Source organism: Protopterus annectens, chromosome 11.part0 (assembly GCF_019279795.1).
Source record: "Protopterus annectens isolate FY-2018-M chromosome 11.part0, PAN1.0, whole genome shotgun sequence".
Taxonomy (NCBI): domain Eukaryota; kingdom Metazoa; phylum Chordata; order Ceratodontiformes; family Protopteridae; genus Protopterus; species Protopterus annectens.
Genome location: NC_056745.1, coordinates 1,311,914,655 through 1,311,936,464, shown reverse-complemented (window position 1 = coordinate 1,311,936,464; position 21,810 = coordinate 1,311,914,655). Strand labels below are relative to the sequence as shown.

At 40.7% G+C, this 21,810-nt stretch overlaps 1 protein-coding gene across 1 annotated transcript in view; it reads left to right on the top strand.

Moving 5' to 3' along the window:
* Nucleotides 1-21,810, top strand: part of IRF5 (interferon regulatory factor 5) — a 1,182,803-nt gene that overhangs the window by 681,075 nt on the left and 479,918 nt on the right. The window lies entirely within an intron of this gene.

Sequence of the window (21,810 nt, the reverse complement as noted above, 5' to 3'; positions counted from 1 at the left end):
AACTGGAATGCTGGATAACTCACTCTGAGATAAAGAGAGTTTCTCACAGGCTAGGTGTTGTGGTACAGGCTCAGACACCGGTATCAAATGTCTCTGATTCTGCCTAAACTCTACTCCTTGTGATTCCACAATATACGATCTCGGCCCTGGACAAATACTCTTCACGACTCCAATCCAATCATAACCTTTGCACATTTGCATTCTCACTGTCTCTCCTTCATGTAATGGATTGAGCAATTTGCTGGATTTGTCGTAATAAGACTTCTGGGATAGGAGTTTCTTTAACAGATGTGCTTTCACTATCTGTTATTCTTAGCACTTGGAACCAATAAACTACTGCTGACTGGTAATGTGGCTCTGATTTGTCTCAACAGAAGTCTCTGGGCAGGTGAACCAAGATGTTTATCATGAGGAATATTTCTGAGATTTAAGTGATTCAGGAAAACATCACTGTTGCCTCATTTTGACTTCTCAAGTAACTGTTTCACACTTTGAACTGCATGTTCTGCCAAACTATTTGACTGCGGGTACTCAGGACTACTCGTAACATGGATAAAGTCCCACTCTTCAGCGAATCTTTTGAATTGCTGGCTAGTAAACTGTGTGCCATTGTTAGAAACAACTTTGTGTGGACTTGACCATGGTAGTCCAGGAATCTGACTTAGCTGAAGTGGTTCCTTCTGTTGATGTGGCTTTGTACTATTACATACAGAACAAGATGAAAGCACTCTCTCAATGTCTTGTGACATAGAAGGCCAAAATACTAGTCCTGTTGCCCTCCTTTGATTAGAATCAGTTCCTGGGTGGCCACAATGCAAAATAGTAATATACTCTTATTGAAAAGACTTTGGAACAATCACTTTTGGACCTTTCATGATGATAACATTGTTAGACAAAATCTCACCTCTGTAAGGAAAATAAGGTCACATTTCTTGAGGTAAACTAGATTGCTTGGACAGTCTTCCTTGATTGATGAAGTGGTTGAGCTTCTGTAAAACAGGATCTGAGGCTGTGTGATTTCTAAGCTCGTCAAGACATGGGGAAGAAAAAATTCTCACTTCCATAACTTCACAATCAACAACCGGATGAGCAACTTGATTTTCATGCTGTTCGGTGGTATTTCTGGGTGATCTGGATAATGTATCAGCAAGATAAAGAAGTTTGCCTTTTGTGTAGACAAGATTAAAGTTGTACTTCTGCAATCTCAACATCATACATTCCAGTCTGGCTGGACCTGTATGCATAGGATTTCTCAAAATAGTGACTAGAGGTTGGTGATCACTTTCAATCTGGATAGGTCTACCATAAATATAATCATGGAACTTCGAATATGCAAACACAATTCCCAAGAGCTCTCTCTCTATTTGAGCATACTGCATTTCAGTTTGGGTTAGCGATCTGGATGCATAGGCAACAGGTTGACCCTCTTGAAGAATGACTGCACCAAGACCAAATTTCGAAGCATCACAGGAAAGAGTAACTGGTTTGTGAACATCATAATATCTGAGAGCTGGTTTATGGCAATTCTCTGTTTCAGGACATCAAATGCTCTCTGGTGCTGTTCCAACCATGACCAGGGTACATTTTTACATGTCAGCTTTCCAAGCTCAAGTCTGGAATGAACCTGCCTAGGTAGTTAACCATGCCAAGAAAACGTTGAAGGCTTGAACATTGTCTGGTGCAGGCATCTCGAGAAATCTGTTTGCTTGGAAGGGTCTGGTCATAAGCCTGAACTGGTATTCAAATGACCAACATAAGTAACTTCTCTTAACCTAAACTTGCATTTCTGAGGATTCAGCTTAAGCTTTATTTGATGTGCTCTTTCCAGAACTTTCTTGAGGTTTCTGTCATGCTCAGCTTCAACATTTACCTCCTACTAGAATATCATCTACTATAATAGCACAAGGATCTCCAGAAAAAAATTAGCTCCACTCCACGTTGAAAGACTTCACTTGCAGAATTTATGCCAAATGGCATTCTCAAAAATCTGTACCTGCCAAAAGGAGTACTGAAGACAGTTAGCAATGGGATTTTCTATCAAGCAAAATTTGCCAAAATGAAGTCTTTACATTTAAGACAGAAAAAACAGTGGCATTTGGCATCAGAGCTGCAACTTCTTCAATTGTACACATTGGACAATGAGGTATTTTCAGTGCTTTGTTCAAATCTCATGGATCAATACATATTCTGATATCTTCTTAGCTTTTCTTTTGAGCTACCACCATAGAAGATACCCATTCAGTTGGTTCTTCAACTGGACAAATTACACCTTGTTGCACCATTTTATCTAGCTCGATTTTGACTCTGTTCTGCATAGCTTCTAGAAATTTCCAGGCTGGTCTGACAACTGAGCTGACACCTGGGTCTAACTTCATGGAGTACACAACTGGAAGCTTGCCTAGTTTGTCTTTGAAAAGATCAGCATAGGTACAGAAAATATACTGGGTGAAATTAGAGTAGTGGTCTTTCAAGCTAACATGATGGAATTCCTTATTAAATGAAAGCAGTCCCATTGACCATGTGCCTTTTGACCACGTAAAATAGCAAGTCGTAGCTTCTCCCAGCAGAATAACATGAAAGTACTACTGAGCCTTCAGTTTGAATCTCTTCACCACCATAAGCAACAAGCTTCGCACACTTTGCCAAATCAAGCTTTTCACTAGCACATACTTTAGCAAATGTTTCTGCAGACATAACATACCTGTGTCAACTTTGAGCTCTATGGGTTTTCCATTTATCTGAACAGTACAAAGTACTTCATTCTTTGCCCATAAATCAGCTGCATTGACTGTTTCATGAAGCACTGACACACCATCAATATAAAAAGTAGGGTCACGGCTATCTAATTGAACTTGCTTCTTGGAATGTTCCCTTTTAATAAAAGAATGTGTCCCTTTTGATATACAAAACATTTTGAAATTATTACACTTATTACACTGCTGACCAAAAGCTAAACACTTTTCCTTTTTAGGCTCATGACTTCCCCCACAATTACGACAGTTGGCTATAAAACTGGGTGGGGCCCATTCTTTGAGTTTGCTGACTCACTCTTGTACTTCACTGAGACTGTGCATGCTCTGGAACTTACTGGAAAGCTATGGGGTTTCCTTGTGACTGTTGCAGGGCTTATAGTTGCTGCCATGTGCTTGGGCCTGTTTCTTTTAACCACGTGCTGCATACCATCAATATGATCTTTAGAAGTTACTGGAAGCGTGTATCTCTCATTTCCAAGCATATTTGTGTGCTTTTCAGTAAGCTCATATATCTGCCAAGTCTCAATGGCCTTATTCAAAGATAAATCACTGTCATGAAGCAAAATCTTTCTCACAGCATCATCTTTGAAACCACACACGTCTGTCTTTTATCAACTCATCCCTTAAATCACCAAATCTGCACGTTTTAGCTTTGTTTCTCAAATCTGTTATATATGCTGCAAAGGTTTCACCAGGCTTTTGGTCCCTTGTATAAAATGAGTGCCCTTCCATTGTAACATTCATTTAGGGGTAACACATTTCTCTAAATTTACATTTTAAGCACTCAGGTCTTCTCTTGACTCAGCTGATACTACTATATGATGGTTTCCCCCTCTCCTGCAAAAACAGCAGGTACATACACAGATGAAAGCTCCCTTTCTATGATGTCTGAACCAGCTAAAAGAAGCAGAACAAATTACTTTGTATGGTCATCTTTATCAGAAAATGCAGCCTTTATGAAAATATCATACTCTTACTCAAACACTCTCCAGTTCTCTGCAATATTATTGTTAAAAACAAGTGGAGTTGGTCTACAAAATCCTTCAGCCATGCCAACAAATTATGCCCACACACACACTGTAACAATATGGACCTTGTAATTATATACAAACAATTTGCTATGTGTGCCTGTAATAACATTCAAATGCACAATAAACTCTTCAAAGTACTGGATTTTGTGAAATATGCTTTGAAATGGCTGTAGTTTGTGAAATAACTGTACTGTAATACTGTACAAACATACAAACACTTCATACACTTCAGACAACTCAAATAGCTTTGATTAATGTGAAAAACTAGTGTTTAGCAAAAAAAAAATGCGATTGTTTTCCTTATTTTATTCATTTTATGCAATTCAGTCATTTCAAACATTTTCTGTAGTTATTTTGAATATTTCTTTTACTTAGAAATTCATTTAGAGTGTTCTGAATGCCTCATTTCATATTTTGCAATTAAGAAATAGTTTGAGCAAGTTTTAATAGCTGAAATTCATTTCTGACCTGTTTTGTGAGCTACATGCAATAGGGATGATTCACTTCTCTATATTCCTCCAATCTTAACTGAGTGCCTCTCGGTCTCGAAGCTGAGGAATCTGTATCCCATTCTGGCACGATGTCACTTGCCCCTTTCTAGTATAGATGACGAACAGGCAGAGTAGTTCATTTATATGCTTTATTACATAGAAACACATCAGGATGGATAGCAGCATTACAAAATGTAAATGAACTGATTAACTGACAGACTACACAGACATACATGCTTACATCTCAAGAGCTTACTACAAAATGGAAGTCAGGCTCGCAAGTGCACAGTATTTATACACTTGTGCAAGCCCCTAAAAAGCTTCTTAAAGCTGTGCACACATAATGATCTACAATAACAATTGTAGTGTTCCATTGATTTGGATTGAAGCCTGTCTGGAGGCTATGATTAAATAGGTTCCATTAGGATTGACAGGTCGTACTTCCTGCTATTCAAGAGGCATTCTGAGATATTATCAGGGCCCATCAGAGCAGTGTTGTTGGCCACTGATACTGGAACATTGGGTACTTTGATCAAGTTTTCTATGTGGTTAGTCTGCACTGGTGCATCCGTAAATGCCAGCTGCAAACCTGAAGTGTACTACATGATTCACATGCTTGTGATTCGCAGAACCTGCTGTGAATGTTCATTTGCATGCCTGCTCCATAGTTCCACTACTGCAAGTATGCAATAGTATATGTCTGCAGTCTGTGGAGTTTTGAGATTTCTGTGAACTGCCTAGGGCATTAAGTGTTTATTACTGAATGTCAGCCCTATGCAAAGATTTCTGAGTGCAACAACTGTTCCTCTACGTTGTGATGAGTCATTTGAAGTGGTTTGAGCACTTTGTGAGTGTGCTTCCTGGTTTCTCCCACAGCAAGTGTACCAACCATGGCTGACTGGGAGGAGACCATAGGGTAATCCAACAACAATTTGTAGAGACTGTATTGGGTTGACCTTACGTTCTGTAAACTGCATACATCTAGAGGGTGGATATTTTCTTCCAAATGATTCTGCACACATTGCTTATGTGCAGTCAAGCTACTCTTTTGAAACATGGCTGCACATAAAACTGTACAGAAAGATACCACTGTATGGGACACCTGAAGTGGAATGCAAATCAACTTGAAGATTGCCTGGAAGCCTCTGAGTATCCCAAGGGACTATACTCAGCTTGCTATGATGGTGACTTTCACTAGAGCATGCTGTTTAGAAAATTAATGAATGACAGAGCTATGGGAATTTATAGGGGCATTATATAGGAAGGTATGAGTAAGCAGAGAAGTTACAGAGGACTGCTGAGGATTGCAACATAACATGCTAGGGAGGATATGGGTCATGACAGAGACTATTTGAGCAACAGCAGAGTCATTGAAACAATCTGAGCAAGGAAAAGGAGCTGCAGTGTAAGTGAACAAACCCACTAGCATATGGTATACAGCAAATTATTGTGGAAGAGCTGTAGCATTCTGATTTCATGACTATTGCTCACCTGTTCTGTTTGAATATAAACATGCCTCAAACAGCTGCCACTGCCCGAATCTGGAATTTAAGTAAAATATAAGCAATCATTTAAGAACAAGGATCAATGCACTGTCTGAAAACAGTTTTGTATTAAAATAAAACATTAAAGCCATGTAATACAGAAATTAGAATATGATTTACCACAGATCTTATATAAATGCTATGACAGTGGGAAAACATTTGTATGGGTTCTGGCTAAAATAACAGCTTAGAGATTAAAGTAGATGAATGAGACACAAGTATTTTAGAAACATGATCTCTCATAGTAGCTGCCATGCTATTTTATTTTGTTAAAAAGGTGGTAGCAGTGATACTTGGGTGTTGGCAGGCATTCTTGGTGTACTGTTCAGAGTATAGAAAAATCTGGAAAATCCAGGGACATGCTATGCTTCAGGCCATGACATTAAAGACATGCAGAGACTGATGTACCAGATGAGCTGTTTTTTCCCTCTCTGACTTCTTTTGTACTGGTTTATGAAGGCTTTTTTTGTTGTATGGCTACTTAAGCTAGAAAAGACTGTGCACTGCATGAATCATGGAGTGAGTTGAACTGACTTTCATTACAGTTTAACAAATAATGTGTGTGTGTGTGTGTGTGTGTGTGTGTGTGTGTGTGTGTGTGTGTGTGTGTGTGTGTGTGTGTGTGTGTGTGTGTGTGTATATATATATATATATATATATATATATACATATATATACACATGTGCATATATATATGTGTGTGTGTGTGTGTGTGTGTATCACAGTATATTATTTACACATCAAATACATACAAAGATTCCAATTTTGTTAAAACTGTTAAATTCTGTTACTAGTTACTACAGTGGAAATTTTGCTGATTGATTTCCAACAATGTCCATTTAAACAGAGTTTGATTCCCATTTCCTTATTCTGTAAGTCAGTTAAATAGTCAAATAGGCTATTAAGTCAAGTTGTGAAAGTAGTCAGGCAGGCAGGTCTCTGTTTGTTCTTATTCGATTAAGCATGAGCATATATACTTTTACTGAAGTGAGAAGGGGGATATTTGTTGTGCATAGTTCCCAGTTTTATTATTTTTATCAGTCAGTAACTTGGAAGGAAGAACATATCCAATTGATAATGGAAGGTTAGGCAACTGTGATTTGTATCTCTGCACAAGGTTTTTAGATTATTGATGCACTTTAGACACTGTAATACAGTATTGATGCACTCCACAGGAGCAAGCCTTCAGGTTGTTGCTGTTGTTTGTCTTTCGGCTTTTTCCCGGTAAAGGGTCGCCACAGCAGAACTCTGGTCTGCTAATGATTGGCAGTAGATTTTTACGAAACACCAAGGTGCCAGCTCGATGCCCAACCTTCAATGAAGGCACGCCCATTTACGTACGCATGTCTTTCGAACACTGCCCAACCGTGGGGAGGACATGCAGACTCCACACAGAAGGCACTCCCAAGCCAAGCCAAGAATCGAACGGGAGAACCTCTTGCTGTGAGGTAACAATGCTACCACCGTACCACCGAGGCATGTTAGGAGCAAGCCTTCAGGTGAAATGTTAAAATGACGTCCATCTGGCAGAGCTGGTGGCAGTTCAAGTGGGTATTAAAAATCCAATAGCAGTTGCCAAAAGAATACTTGAGGATTTTTACTAGAAAATGATCTGAAAATAAATTCCATATAACCATTCAGTACAATAATACTTTATCCTCCTCTCAAAAATGTACATTGTATAACACAAAACCTTAAGAAAACTATCTTTTGTATTCAATGTAATGTATGTAAGCTTTCTTTGTTAAAAATCTTCATGTCCTAGTCTGCACATATGGCAGTATTTGCTGAAGCACATTTATTTGGCATGATGGAGAAGGTCAATATCACTTCAGCGAAAACCCCTTTATGTGAATACCCATACATCGACCCCTATACCTTGAACTGCAAAAATCCCGAACGCACTAAACCATGAAAAATAAAATAATGAACTGCCATAGTTGGCCAACCCCACCACCTGCTATTTAGTAGCTACCCAAACAAAATAAATAAACCACATACATACACTAACCAAACCCTACAGACATACACCCAAACAAAATAAATAATCCACATACATACATTTAACAAAACCCTACTTCCAACACTACACTAAACCCCACATACACAACTATCTGTGCACTATCCTTAACCCCTCCCTAACCCTAAGGTCTATAACTACTGCACATTTCCCCTACAGACATACACCCAAACAAATAAATAACACACATACATACACTTAAAAAAAAACCCTACATCTAACACTACACTAAATCTTACATACATTACCTATGTATGCACTTACCTTAACCCAAATCCTAACCCTAAAGTCCAATCTATCGCACACTTACCTTATGGAGCTGTACCGCAGACGGGCCAACCAAAACAAATCGACATTTTGGAATTCGCGGTTTTGGACGTTCGAGGTTTCTGTACTTCACGCAATATGGTTCGACACATTCGTATTCGCGTAAAGGGGTTTTCGCTGAAGTGATATAGACCCGATGGAGCTGGGGTGTCATTCTCTAAGTTCAGCTACCAAAGATACATGAAAATTCTTTCCAGACTAGTGGACTGTTCCTTTAAGTGTTGTGCAATGCATAATATCAGTAAGTAGACAAGGTAGTGATAAGGCTATCAGATGTGTGTATGCAAGTTTTTAAGACACTAAACTAAAATTAGAGAGGGAAGTAGAAGAAAAAAACAGCACTGCAGAAGTAATAAAACTCACGGACTGGTACAAAAATGGCAGATTGTTACATGCATGCCTTTGATTTATGGAATCAGGCCTTTATAAAATGATTTTAATAAAATGGACAGATTTAAAAATCACAATGAAAAACAGTTTATGCAGAGGGAATGATATGCACAAACCTTGAATTTTCTTGGAGAGAAACCTCTGTGGTCCCTCCAGATGCTGCAGGTGTCTGGTGAGGTACATGCAAATGGGAGCATTGTACTGTATTGGGGGTGTGATGAAGGTCAAGTACAGAGGAGTTATAACATCCTTAGTCTTGGATGCAATGCCCTTACTTATGAGAGGCACAACATAAAAAGGCTTTCCTTACCACTGTGAACATGTGGTAATTGAAGTTTAGATTGCTATCAACCTGTGTTCCTAAATCTTGCACCACTGGGAGGTGCTTTCAATATTATAATTTGTAGGGACTTCTTCTTTGCCAAAGAGGATAATAATACACTTTTTTGCCTTTAGTTTTAGTCTGTGTCTTTGGCACCAGTCATTTGTCTGTGTTAGCCTCTTTTGTGATATGTTAACATCATTTTGGACATTTTGGGACTCAATGATTGCACCCAGTTTGTCATCATCAGTGAACTTGGTAAGCCACAGGCCATCTACTTTCGCCCAGACCTATTTGAACTAGATTCCAAACAGTAGTGGGCCCAGCAAAGATCCTTGTGGAACACCACTAGTAACTGGTCTATCCATTCACTGAGCTCCTCCTTGATTATTTCTGAAAATCCACCCCTAGTGACAACAGTTTTCAACCTAGCATTATAGAGTTGGACTACCCTTGTTTCTTCTACCAGCCTTATTGACTTGGTTGTCTTGAGGCAGCATAGCAATTGCTTCATGTACACAGACAACCCTCTACTAATAACACAGTCTAGTACAGAGTGCAAGAGATGTATTTACACCAATAATCTAGAATCCATGCTCTATATCACTCAAAACAGTAACACGGTGAAGGCTGTCAACTCACCCACCCGCCTCTACATATTTGCATAGTACCACTACTCATAGGGTCTATGTTAAATCAGCAAACAGCAAACGTTGATTTATTGACCCTCTTTAAGCAAAAGCTTAAAATCCCAAACACTTAGAACAGCAATTCCACAAAAAAAAAAAAAAAAACTTCAAAACATTGAATAAAGTGGGGGGCTTTGCCCCCAGGCCATGCCCCCCAAACCCCCTACTTAAATATACAAACTCCGAGATTGCACCACAGAGGAGGAAATGGCAAAGTCCCGAAAATGGCCCAGAGATTTTTTTACCCTGGGAAAAAAATTGCTGTTCCGAGTGTTTGGGATTTTCAACGTTCACTTAGAGGGTCGATAAATCAGCGTTTGCTTTTTTAAGTGTTCGCTAATTTAATATAGGCCCTACTCATACACATACCACTACTCCTACATATAGTATGCATCAAACACATAACTCCACATATGTGGAGGTTCTCTCAAAAAACTTACAGAAACACCAGAGACCTACAAAACACAAGTCTGCTACAGCTAACACAGTCTCCACAGCACCCATGACACATAGCAACACCAGTGTCTCACCCACCAAGCATGTAAGGTGTATCATTCAAAAACCTGCCATTGGAGGCTCAATAGTGAGACACACGGATGTTCCACTCACCAGGCTGGACAAGAAGAAAGTCATGGTAAGCTGCCTGTCTGGTGACAGGATTCGCCAAATCACACATGCACTCAGGTCTCTCAGCAACAATTACCTTTATGACTCTGTCATAGTTCATGTTGGTGTCAATGACCTGAAATGTACCTCACTGGACGATATGAAGAGAGACATAGTCAAGCTCTTTGAGTATGTGTCCCAGGCAGGTATGTCCCTAGCCTAGAGCAGCATACTACCCTCTCCTATAATGATGCCACAGTATAAGCAAAAAATGAATGATTTCAATAACTGACTTTGATTATGGGGGCATTCCAAGGGGATCCAGTGCCTGTCTGCTTGGGAAGCCATGGCTGACAAACCTCGCTGCTTTGCCAGAGACAGTTTGCACCTGGCACCCATAGGCTTTAGGTGGGCAAAGGCTCTTGCCTCCCCCATAGTACCTTTTTTGGCAAGGTCTCAAAAACAACATTACAATGTGAAATTAACTAATCAGAACACAATAAGGGTCATGCTGCTAAATGCTAGGAGCTTAAACCAAAAACTGCAGTCCCTCGAAGCACTTCTATCACTAGAATATATAGATGTCTGTACAATCACAGATACCTGGTTTAAGGCCACAGAGAGCACCCTGGCCCTATAAGGCTGCAATGCATTCCATACCTTTAGACTGCAAAACGAAAGTGTGAAAACCAAAGGAGGTGGTGTTTCAATATACAGTATATTAGAGATAAATTCACCTCACATCTAGTTAGACTAGACAACTCCATGGGATTACTGCAGATCCAGGTTATGGTGGGTAAGACCCCCATTCAAGTCCTAGCCAGTTATAGATCCCCCTCCATGGGTCACAACACCCACAAACCCTACTTAAGCAAACTGAGGGCAATCCAGATTTTACCAAATACACTGGTTATGGGGGATTTCAATTATCCCACTATCAACCTACTCAAGCCTAAACTCGCTAGCACAGATGTTCCTTGACTTTGTGAATCCACATGCCCTGGAGCAAATTGTCCATACCCTGAAAAGAGAAGCAAACATTCTAGATCTGGTCCTCACCAACATGTCAAACAGGTGCACTGCTGCAACTGTTGGCCCCTCATTAGTTAAAACTGACCACAAATCAGTCACCTTCAAACTGACACTAACACCAGAACTCACAAAGAGTGAAATCAGACTAAAAAACTTCACCAAGGCAAACTATACCCTCTAGGTGAAGGTATAAATGCATTCCAAGCCCCAGCCCAAGTTGAAAGTGGTAACTACACCAAAGCTTACACTAAAACCTTGCACAATCACTTGATAAGTATATAAACTTGGCTGTACCAGAATCAAAGCCAAAACCCCAAGTAAAATCAAGCTGCCTCCATGGACTTCCAGCATCAACAACTCTACAATAAATGCAAAAAGTTGCTGTCCAAGAAAAGAAAGACAAGGGCCCAACAATGGAAAAGCACCCTCTTCAGCCTTAACAGGCAAATAAGACAACTTGTCAAATCCTCCAAGAGCTCCTTTGAGAAAAACCTAGCAAGTGCTGCCAAGGATAACCATAAGGCCTTTTACAGCTATGTATGTAACCTAAAGGGTAGAACCCAAGCATCTGCAGAACTGGTGGCCAATGGTATCATACACACTAACACCAAAGAGATAGTGAACCTGCTGGCAGATAGGTTAGGTGAAAAGTTTATTCCCTTATCCCCTCCTAACTTACAACAAACCCTCCCACCTTACATAGAGCAGGTCCTCAAAGCCCTGTCAAAGGCAAAGGACATGGCCTCTATGGAACCAGATGACATCCAGGCTGCCTTCTAAACAGGCTAATACATGAACTAGTATCACCAGTAGCTACCCTTTTCAGTCATAGCCTAACCACAGGTTTTGCTCCTGTGGAATTTGAGAACAGCTATAGTTATTCCTCTCCACAAAGGTGGCCTAGCAACAGACCCTGGGAATTACAGACCCAAAAGCCTGACCATACTCATTTGTAAGGCCATGGAACATATCAGTATGGACCTTATAAATAAAGGCATAGGTGACCTCCAAACCCTGGATCCTACCCAAATTAGCTTGCCTGTTAAATCTGGTGGATTTTTTTTGAAAGTGTGACAAGGCCATTGATGAGGTCATATCTGTGCACACAGCATACTTCGACTTGGCAAAGGCTTTTTACACAATCCCACATTCGGGCATTACCAATAAACTTAGCAAACTGAATGTAAACCCCTTTGTTGTAAGATGAGTTGCCAACTGTCTCACAAACCAGACACACACTATCAAAGTGGGTGACTCCACATCAGCCAGCAGACCTGTTACCAGCAGGGTGCCACAGGAGTCAGTGCTGGGCACCCTACTGTTTGGTATATACTTTTCAGAAGTTCAAGTCAAAACTAAAGGGTTGTGGCTGACCAAGTTTGTAGACAACAGCAAACTAGGTGCAATCGTTGAATCCCTATATGATGTCAGTATACTCCAGGATGGTCTGACACAGACCAACTACTGTTGTATTAGTCACTGTCTCAAATTGAATGCAAAGAAATGCATCATCATTCCCTTTGGCACAATGTCCCTTAACACTATCAAATCAATAACAATACCCTAAGTACCCATGCAAAGTGGTAATGGACCTAGGATCACAAGTTGACTGTGACCTTAACCACCATTTCCCTACCATTGTAACGAAAGCTTTCCACATAGCTCATTTGATTAGTAAAGGCATAGCCTCAAGAGCAAAAGAAGTTATAACCCCCCCTATACTCAGCACTTATCTGGCCCATAATTGAGTATAACACCCCATTCAGTACGTGCCGTACTAAGCACCTACAGCAATCAGAGAGACCTCAGATGTTTCTAACAAAAAAGATCAAGGACCTCCAACATGTGCCTTAAACAAACCGACTACAATCCCTGTCGCTATACTCTGAATCATATATACTTCTTATGGGAGTCTTATGCCTGGCCTACATTGCAACCCAAGACCCAAACCTAATGAACTTACTGCATATCCATAAATCAAATAGGTCTAGGGCTACCCATTCCATGGCCTACACCTTAAATAGGACATTCTGGAGGGGCAGATTTATCTCCCAATGACTGCCACTTCTTTGGAACATGCTACCAATTCATGTGAAACACAGTACCTCTATGACACTGTTCAAGAGGAACCTGTATGAGTGGATGGGGCATTGTAAATTCTTACTGGGGATAATGCCCACAACTCCCTAGACATGGGCACTCATCATTAAATGCAATCTTGGGTACTGAGTCTATGGTATTACATTGGGTTGAAATGGCTAGACTTAAAATGACTTTCTGGTCAATAGCTTAGTAATCTCTTATGATCTTATGATCCTATGAATCCCCAACTTTGACAGTATGTGTTCTATTGATGAGGCAGTTGGCTACCCATCTAGTGACATATGGGTTAATCCCCAGTTGGGAGAGTTTCTCAATGACACTTGAGTGGAGAATTGTGTCAAAAGTCTTAGCTAAGTCAAGATAGGTGGTATGTTCTGTTTTGTCCTGGGCTTTGGTGATATTCTTGAATAAATCCACCAGGTTCAATAGGCATGCTCTACCCTTAATGAAGCCAAACTGGGTTGGGTCAAGAGTTTGAAAGTTGCCTTTAGTTTTTGTTGGTAAAGTCCATGATGATTTCTTCCATGCCTTGGCTGGTTAGGCTTATGGGTTTATAGTTCCCAGGGCTGGTTGATGGACCCCCTTTGTGCAAGGGGATTACTGTTGCTGTTCTCCACTCTACTGGAACAAAGAAAGTTCTCAGGTTGAGATTAAAAAGAGTGCCAAGTGGTTTCACTAGGTCATGTTTTGGATTGTTTAGTAAGCAGCCCGGGATGTTATCTGGTCCCATAGAGGTTGTGTTTTTAGCCTTGGAGAGTGCAAATATGACCTGCTGTTTGGAGATACTAGGTAGAGGACTGGTGTCAAGTATGCTTTGGGGTATGGCTGGTGGGGACAAGGGGGTGAAGTTTGCTCCAAATCTGTCAGCTAGCAGGTAGGCAATTTCCTCACGTTCAGTATGAGAGGTAGTGTACACTATAAGTTTGGCACACAGTTGGGCATTCCCTTTCAGATTTCAGACGTAACTAAAGAATGCCTTATTATTATCCTTATCTAGGGATAATACTTTAGCTTCATAACAAGTTCTATAAGACTTTAAAAGATATTTTGTTTGCTTTTTCAAGCTGTGGAGGGTATTCTTCTACTGCTGAGTAAGTCCCCTCTTGTTCTTAGACATAAGTTTCTTCCTTTTGTTATATAAGCTGTTTATACTTGAGGTCCACCAGTGTGGGCCGATTTTTTGGAAGGCTCTGTTTTTGATCCAGTCAGGTACAGCTGAGTCCACACAGTTGTTTAGGTGGTTATACAGGGCATTTGTATACTCTGCATAGGAGTCGTTGTTGGCTGTTTTAGCAGGGGTTTGAAACTTTTTATACCATTGGCTAGTAGGCTGTAGTTTGCCTTGGAGAAAGTTTTCAGTTTTTTTGCCCCTTTGGGAGTGTCAGGTCTGATTGTTACTTTGAACAAGACAGATTTATGGTCTAATCTTAGCAGCGAGGGCAACACACAGCAGGTAGTGCTGTGCAGTGACCTCCCATTTTGGTGAGTACTAAGTCTAGGACATTTGAGTCCCTTGTGAGGGGTGCAGACTAGAGCATTTGTATTGACAAAGTCCAGGAACTTCAGGGCAAGCATGTTTGTACTCATGTATGTCGTCCAACTGATGTAAGGATAGTTGAAATCTTCCATGACCAAAGTGTTAGGCTGTATAGTAAGTGACTTTAGTAAGTCCAGGCAGGCAGTTTGTTTCTCTTGGTTCAAGGTGGGGTACTAGCAATGATGTGCTAGGGTGTTTTACCTATAGTTACATTGGAACCGAAGTAGCTCAAGAGATTCAAACTGTTTAACCAGTCTTGAGGTGTATTTGGCTTTAATGAAGATAAATTCAACTCCGTTGTTGGTTCTTTCAAGCTCGTTTTGGATTCTGAACATGTGGAAGGCATTGTAGCCTTGCACGCCTGAGGTGCTCTCGGTGGCCTTGAATCATATCTCAATGACTGCACAGATGTCAGCATCTTCCAAGGTGAAGAGTTCTTTGAGGTAGTGCAGTTTCCTGTTTAGGCAGCTAGCATTAAGCAACATAACCTTGAGCTTGTCTTGAGTAGATTTTTTAACATCAAAAATGTTGTTGTTTGACTTTGCCTACAAAAGGCACTATGGGGGAGGCAAGTGCCTTTGCCAGTGTCCAATAGCCTAGAGGAGACAGGTAAGACCATGTCTGGCAAAGCAGTGTGGTCTGTCAACCATGTTTTTGCAGGGTGACAGATACTGGATCCCCCTAGATTGACAACAGAAGCAAAGCCAATTGTTGAAATCAGTCATATTTTTGTCTATATTGTGGCAAAAACCTGGCTGATGGTAGAATTCTGCTTAGAGCTAGAAACATACCTGCCTTGGACACATAATCTGAGACTTCACTCTGTCTCTCTTCATATAGTCCAGAGAGGTACGTCTCAAGTCATTCAGCCCAACATGGACTGTGAGAGAGTCATAATGGTAATTGTTGTTGAGTGACTTGAGTGTGTAAATGATTTGACAGATCCTGGCACCTGACAGGCAGCTGACCATGACCTTCTCCTTTTCCAGCCTGGTGAGGAGGACATCTGTGTGTCTCACTATAGAGTCGCCTATAACCAGGACATTTGGTTTTAAGGTATTTTGCCTTATGGGTGTATTTGCTGAGACACTGGTATGTGTGTTGGTGTGTGTAATGGATTCTATTTCCTTTTTATTGTGTGTGTACGTGGTTTGCAGTTGAGAAGTCTCTGATCTTTTGATAAGCTTCTTTTGAGTACTTCTCCATATGTGGGTTCATGTGTTGTGCCTTTGTTTTGTATGAGACGTAATGTGTTTGCTGACAACCTGTTGGATGTCTGATTTGTTGTTACATGAGAAAATTGATTGCAAATTCATAGTGTAATTACACCTTTCACATATTTTGTTTGTTTTAGGAGTAAGTGGTTGTCAGTATACATGTGACAATTATTATATTGCCTCAGGATGCCCAGGATGCCCATGCCAATCAGGTTGACTAGAGAAATGGTTGGAAATTGACTGTCCATTATAGCAAATTTTTACCGTGACTACTACTAGGGAGTGGGCTAGTTTGACCAGATTTTGCCCTAGGATTAACAAAGGGGCTTTATTCTGTTGAAAACTATGGCAGCGCTTCTCAGTTTGCAACTGAGTTTCCCACAATGCAGCAGGGAAGTTTGGGAGGCTTCACTAGCATATGTCTAAGAAAAAATTGTCTTTCAGGGTGTTTGCATCTGTACAGGGCACCACTGAACCCCATTGCACAGTAGGCAGCTACACACAAATGTGAGGCTTAAATACATGTGAAATAAAACATTTTTAAGCTAAACTAGCAATGAGAAAGCACACAATGAGCTTTCCTCTAGTAGTGTCCAATTCCAATGAGGCTCAGACTACATACTTCTGCCACAAGGGTGAAAGCAATGTAAGATGGCTGGAATAGTGCTCGAGTGTAACAACAGAGTATAGATTCAGCATATCTGAATCTAGTCTATGCTACGTACTAGCTACTTAAAGCAAGAGAACAGCTTTTTTAAAGTGCAGAAGAAAACAGTAAAAATCAGCAAAATGATAAAATACAATCTGCAAAGTGCAAAGAAAACTCAGTAAGTACTTTTTTTCTCTTTTAGCAGTGGATGCTTTGGATTTCAGCCGAACCTCTTCAGACTTCTGTAAAAGTCGCCAGACATTGAGCAGATTTGGTTAGATGACCTGCAGTGGTACTGCCTTCTGCACAAACTGGCAGCTTTCCAGCAGCTGTGAAGAGTGGGAGACTATGGAAAGCATTTTCTATAGAGGATTTTAAACTGGAGAGGTTTGCTTATATACAAGGCATGGGGAACCATATTTGCCTGATTGGACCTCCAGTGCCATTACCACATTCAACATTTCCTACCAGGTTACTTATCATGACCTACCAGTGGCATCCCCAAGTGGAGTTTCGATACCCCCACCAATGACAAACCACCTAACACTACCACAGAACCCACCAATGCACCACTCACTAGATGACCTATGTCACCCTACAGAGGCAGGCCTCGAGGCAGCTGGAGGCTCAGCAGTGGATGACAGGACTGGCTGATAGTGAGGTGATCACTGCTGAATAATATCCGCAGCTATGGCTAACACTGCATAAAATAGTGACATAAATGGAGATAAATTATATAAAAATAACAAAAATATAAAAAAGGAACAGCAATTATGAAAGAGATACAACAGGGAAAACATTAGCAATACTGTATAGAAAATTAGCAGTACTATGTTGTACCTTTAGTTATAAGAGTACCTGGAGGAGTAAACCGTTGTTAGGTAGTCAGTGCCAATGTAGACTATACACCTGCCAGACCAAACTGTACTATTGTAGGTAGTGTGCCACAATGGGCAGGATGACATGGTGTCTAAGGAGACCCCATGCATATGTGAGAAAAAGGGTGTATGTACTACAATGAGTAGACCACAGGGGCCATGGAAGACCAAGGCAATTTTGGTGCCATATTATATGATTAAGGGAAATTCAGAGAGGCGGAGAACATATATTATACAGGGCACTGCAACATGTGGACAATGTCATGGGGACACAGCCACAGATGACAAAAAGTGGTACAAACAGGAGCCACATATAGTGATTGGCACTCACATAATATGACATATGCCTGCACCAGTACATGACAGACTACACTCCTCTGAGATGTGTACACGGTATGCCAGGTTTAACTACCATTGGTAGGAGGTTTGGAAGGACAGTGCATACATTATGCCAAGTAGGCAGCCAAGTATGTCCTGTACAGATAGCAGGGCTATGTCAATGGACTTAGCAATACAGTGAGGTAAACACATAGGTATGCTGTAGGGAATGACACATGGTATGCTGGACGAACACCCACAAACAGGCCAGTGACTAGTACCCTGAAAATATTGGCACTTCCCAGGAACAGGGTGGGTAGTAGAGAAAGTTATCATAAATATAAATGCATCAGTAGGCATTGAATAGTGATAGTAGAGCTTTATCTGCATCTTAAGACTGTAAAGTGAATTTGATTACTCTGTTCTTTCTGCTAGATTAATAGCTTGAAAATCCCTGTTAAAGTGTTGTCTTATCTAGTTGTTGAATTGATTTATGTTAGTTTTTCACTTTTTTTAATCTTTGTGTGTTTGTACATTAAGAAAACTTGAGATTACTTTTCTAGTGCCAGTAGGGGGTAGCTTGGACTGTCTGAGTTTGGAAACACATAAGAAGGCTTAGGGTGAGGTCATTTTATTGGCCAGAGGAACATTGGAGTTTAGCAGTACCTTGTATACACGTAGACACTTAGAATCTAAATTTTCCCTATAAAACTACTTCTGAAATTGTAACCAGTAACTCAGTTTTGTGAAGAGCAACTTGTTTGTGCCCTGAGGAGCACTGTCCCATGAATGTACTGCTACATAGCCTAGGTTTTGCTTTTATCCTCAAAAACACTCAAGCTAAACTGCTTGTAACTACTCTTCTAGCACACTCTTGTAGTTCACCTAGAAGGACCTGACATCATGACTATGCACTTTCCCAGATTTAGTGTCACCTGTCTGGTGGATGGGCATTCTGAGACAATGCAGTAATTGTCTCATGTTCACTGACAACAAACTTATCGTCAGAGAAACCCAAACAGTATATGAGAGATGTAGTTATATAATGTCGCTGGAGGCAGGAATGTTGCACACAAGCATTCAAAATAACAATCAGGTTGTCATTAACACACACATTGCTCTCATCACACATGGTATGCACCCACCACATAGACCAGGATGTGCTGAAGCACTGAAAAACTATCTTCTTAAAACCCAAAGACCTCCTAGACACTCGACCCACATCAGTTATTCTCAGCAAACATAAAAGCATTCTACCAAAACAGCCAAGACCTCACATACAGCCACACCCCAATGAGCCTCAACTACAAAGCCAGCATACTACACAATATTCTAATCATGGGAGATTCCATTGTGAGACATACAGATGCCCCAATCACCAGGCTGAACAAGGTGAAAATCATTGTCAGTTACCTACAAGGGACCTGGATCTGCCAAGTCAAGCATGCACTCAGGTCTTTGAACCACAAGTACCAGTATGACTCACTCATACTCCATGTGGGTGTAAATGAGCTGTGAAGAGAAACAGACATTATGGAGCTCTCAGACTATTGCAGGCTGGTATGATCCTAGCATTGAGCAGCATTCCACATTCACCATGGATGAGGCCACTATATGAACAGAAAGTGATTTGCCTTAATAATTTGCTTAGCTTCTGGCATCTTTCAGAGGGGTTCAATATTTGCCAACATGGGAGGATATGGTCAACAGACCACATTGCTTTATGGATGGTCTGCAACATTTTCTACTTCCATAGTGCCTTTTTTAGGCAATGCCAAATTGACAAACCTTCCAATTTAGCAAAATCAACCCAAAGCAATCTAATAGTGTTACTGCTCAATGCCAGGAGCCTAAACAAGAAACCCTACTCCCTCCAAGTTCTCTTTACCTTGCAGAATGTAGACATCTGTGCAATTACTAAAGCATGGGTTAAAGCCATAGAGAGCACCCTGGCAATACAGGGATACAATGCCCTCCAGACATTTAGGCCAGCTACTGCACAGACAGGGACTAAAAGTGGAGGTGTCTCAATCTAAATAAAAAACAAACATACCTCAAGGTTAGTTAAACAGGATTACCCACTTGAGCTTCCCCATGTCCAAATTACCATAGACAGAGTCCCATATCATATCTTTGCAAGTTATAGATCACTCTCTGTGAGCTACAAACCCAATAGCTCATACTTACACCTACTGGGGACTCTGCCTTTCAACCCAATACCATATTCATGAGGGACTTTAACTATCCCTCCATTATCCTGTAGAAACCTACATGACCCCAGACTCAAAGGCCAGAGATTCCTGGACTTTGTAAATACAAACACCCTGGACCAGTTAGTCCATATGCCCACTAGAGTGTGGAAGCATATTGGATCTGGTACTCTCCAATATAGAAAAATGCTTCAACAAATGCTGAGCATGCCTAATCTACCTGGTGGACATGTTTGAAAAGATCATCATGGCAATTGAGGGTAAAATGGTGCATACTATCTACCTTGACCTGGATAAGGCATTTGATACAATACCCCATACAGAATAAAGCATTAACCCCTATGGTACATGCAGGGTAGCCAGTTGGTTGTAAGATAGAACCCAGGAAGTTAGGAAAAGAGGCTGTTCACTAGCAGAGTCTCTCAGGACTGTGTGCTGGGCATGCTCCGGTTGGGATTTGGCTTCTTAGAAGTCAAAGCCAATGTTAAATGCCTCTGGCTGAACAAGTTTACATATAGATGCAAAGTGGCAGCATTCAGAGAATCTTCCTAAGATACTAACGTCTTACAGGATGGACTAGCACAGCTGAATGACTGGTGCCAAAGCCACAGCTTCACTCAGTGCTAATAAATGCATAATAGTACCCTTTGGGAAGTCAGCCACCTTAGAAATCTACTTCATTGATAAGACAGCCCGAAGAATGAACCCAGTAGTCAGTGATTTGGGGATGTATGTAATTAGTAAACTGGCTTTTGACCAACATGTGTCTAAGGTAGTAAGGAAATCCTTCTATATTGTTCAACGTACATGCAAGAACATGATATCTAGGTCCAAGTAGGTAACTATTCTTCCGTATTCAGCCCTCATCAGACCCATCCTTAAGTACAATACCCCCTTTGGTATGTACCTGACCAGGCACATGCGGCAAATGGAGCATCCACAGTTCCTCACAAAAAGAATACAGAGTGCAAACAGCCTAAGAAGATTGCATGAAAGGCCTATATCAATACTCAAATTTCCTACAGACTGTTGAGAGGTGATCTATGCCTGGCATAAAAGGCATTCTTGGAACCCACTCTGATGGAGCTTTTGTACATCCACAAAACCATTAGTATCAGAACTACTCAATCTGGGAACTTGAACCTTGCTTGCGACATAACTAGGGCATATTGGAGGGACAGGTTTGTGTTTCAGAGAATTAATCTCCTCTGGAGCAGACTTCCCATCCATGTGAAGCAGAGTTCTTCCCTAACTCTGTCCCAGCATAACCTGGACCAGTGGATGGGAAATTGGAAATTCATTGAACATAAACCAGGAACCAAACAGATGAAGCAAAAACTCACAAACACCAAACAACGACTACCTGTAGCTGTGCAATGCAATGAAGCAGTCCAAAAGCCAAAAATAATCTTAAAACTATTTAATAAATCAAACTGAATGAGTTAAGCACTTTTGTTCTATAGCAACAGAATTTCTTCAGAACTGACTCACAGCAAAACCAACATTAAATAATATACCTATTCACACCATATGTTTACCACTCTGTGGTGTGGTATATTGAAGATTGTTACTGGAGTAGCAATGGGGCAGCTTGTGCCCCCATGTTTGCTAATTATGTAATGGCCCAGTGGGAAGACCAGTATATTTTAAAAAGTCACTATGGTAAGAGTTGGGGATTTTATACAAGATTTTT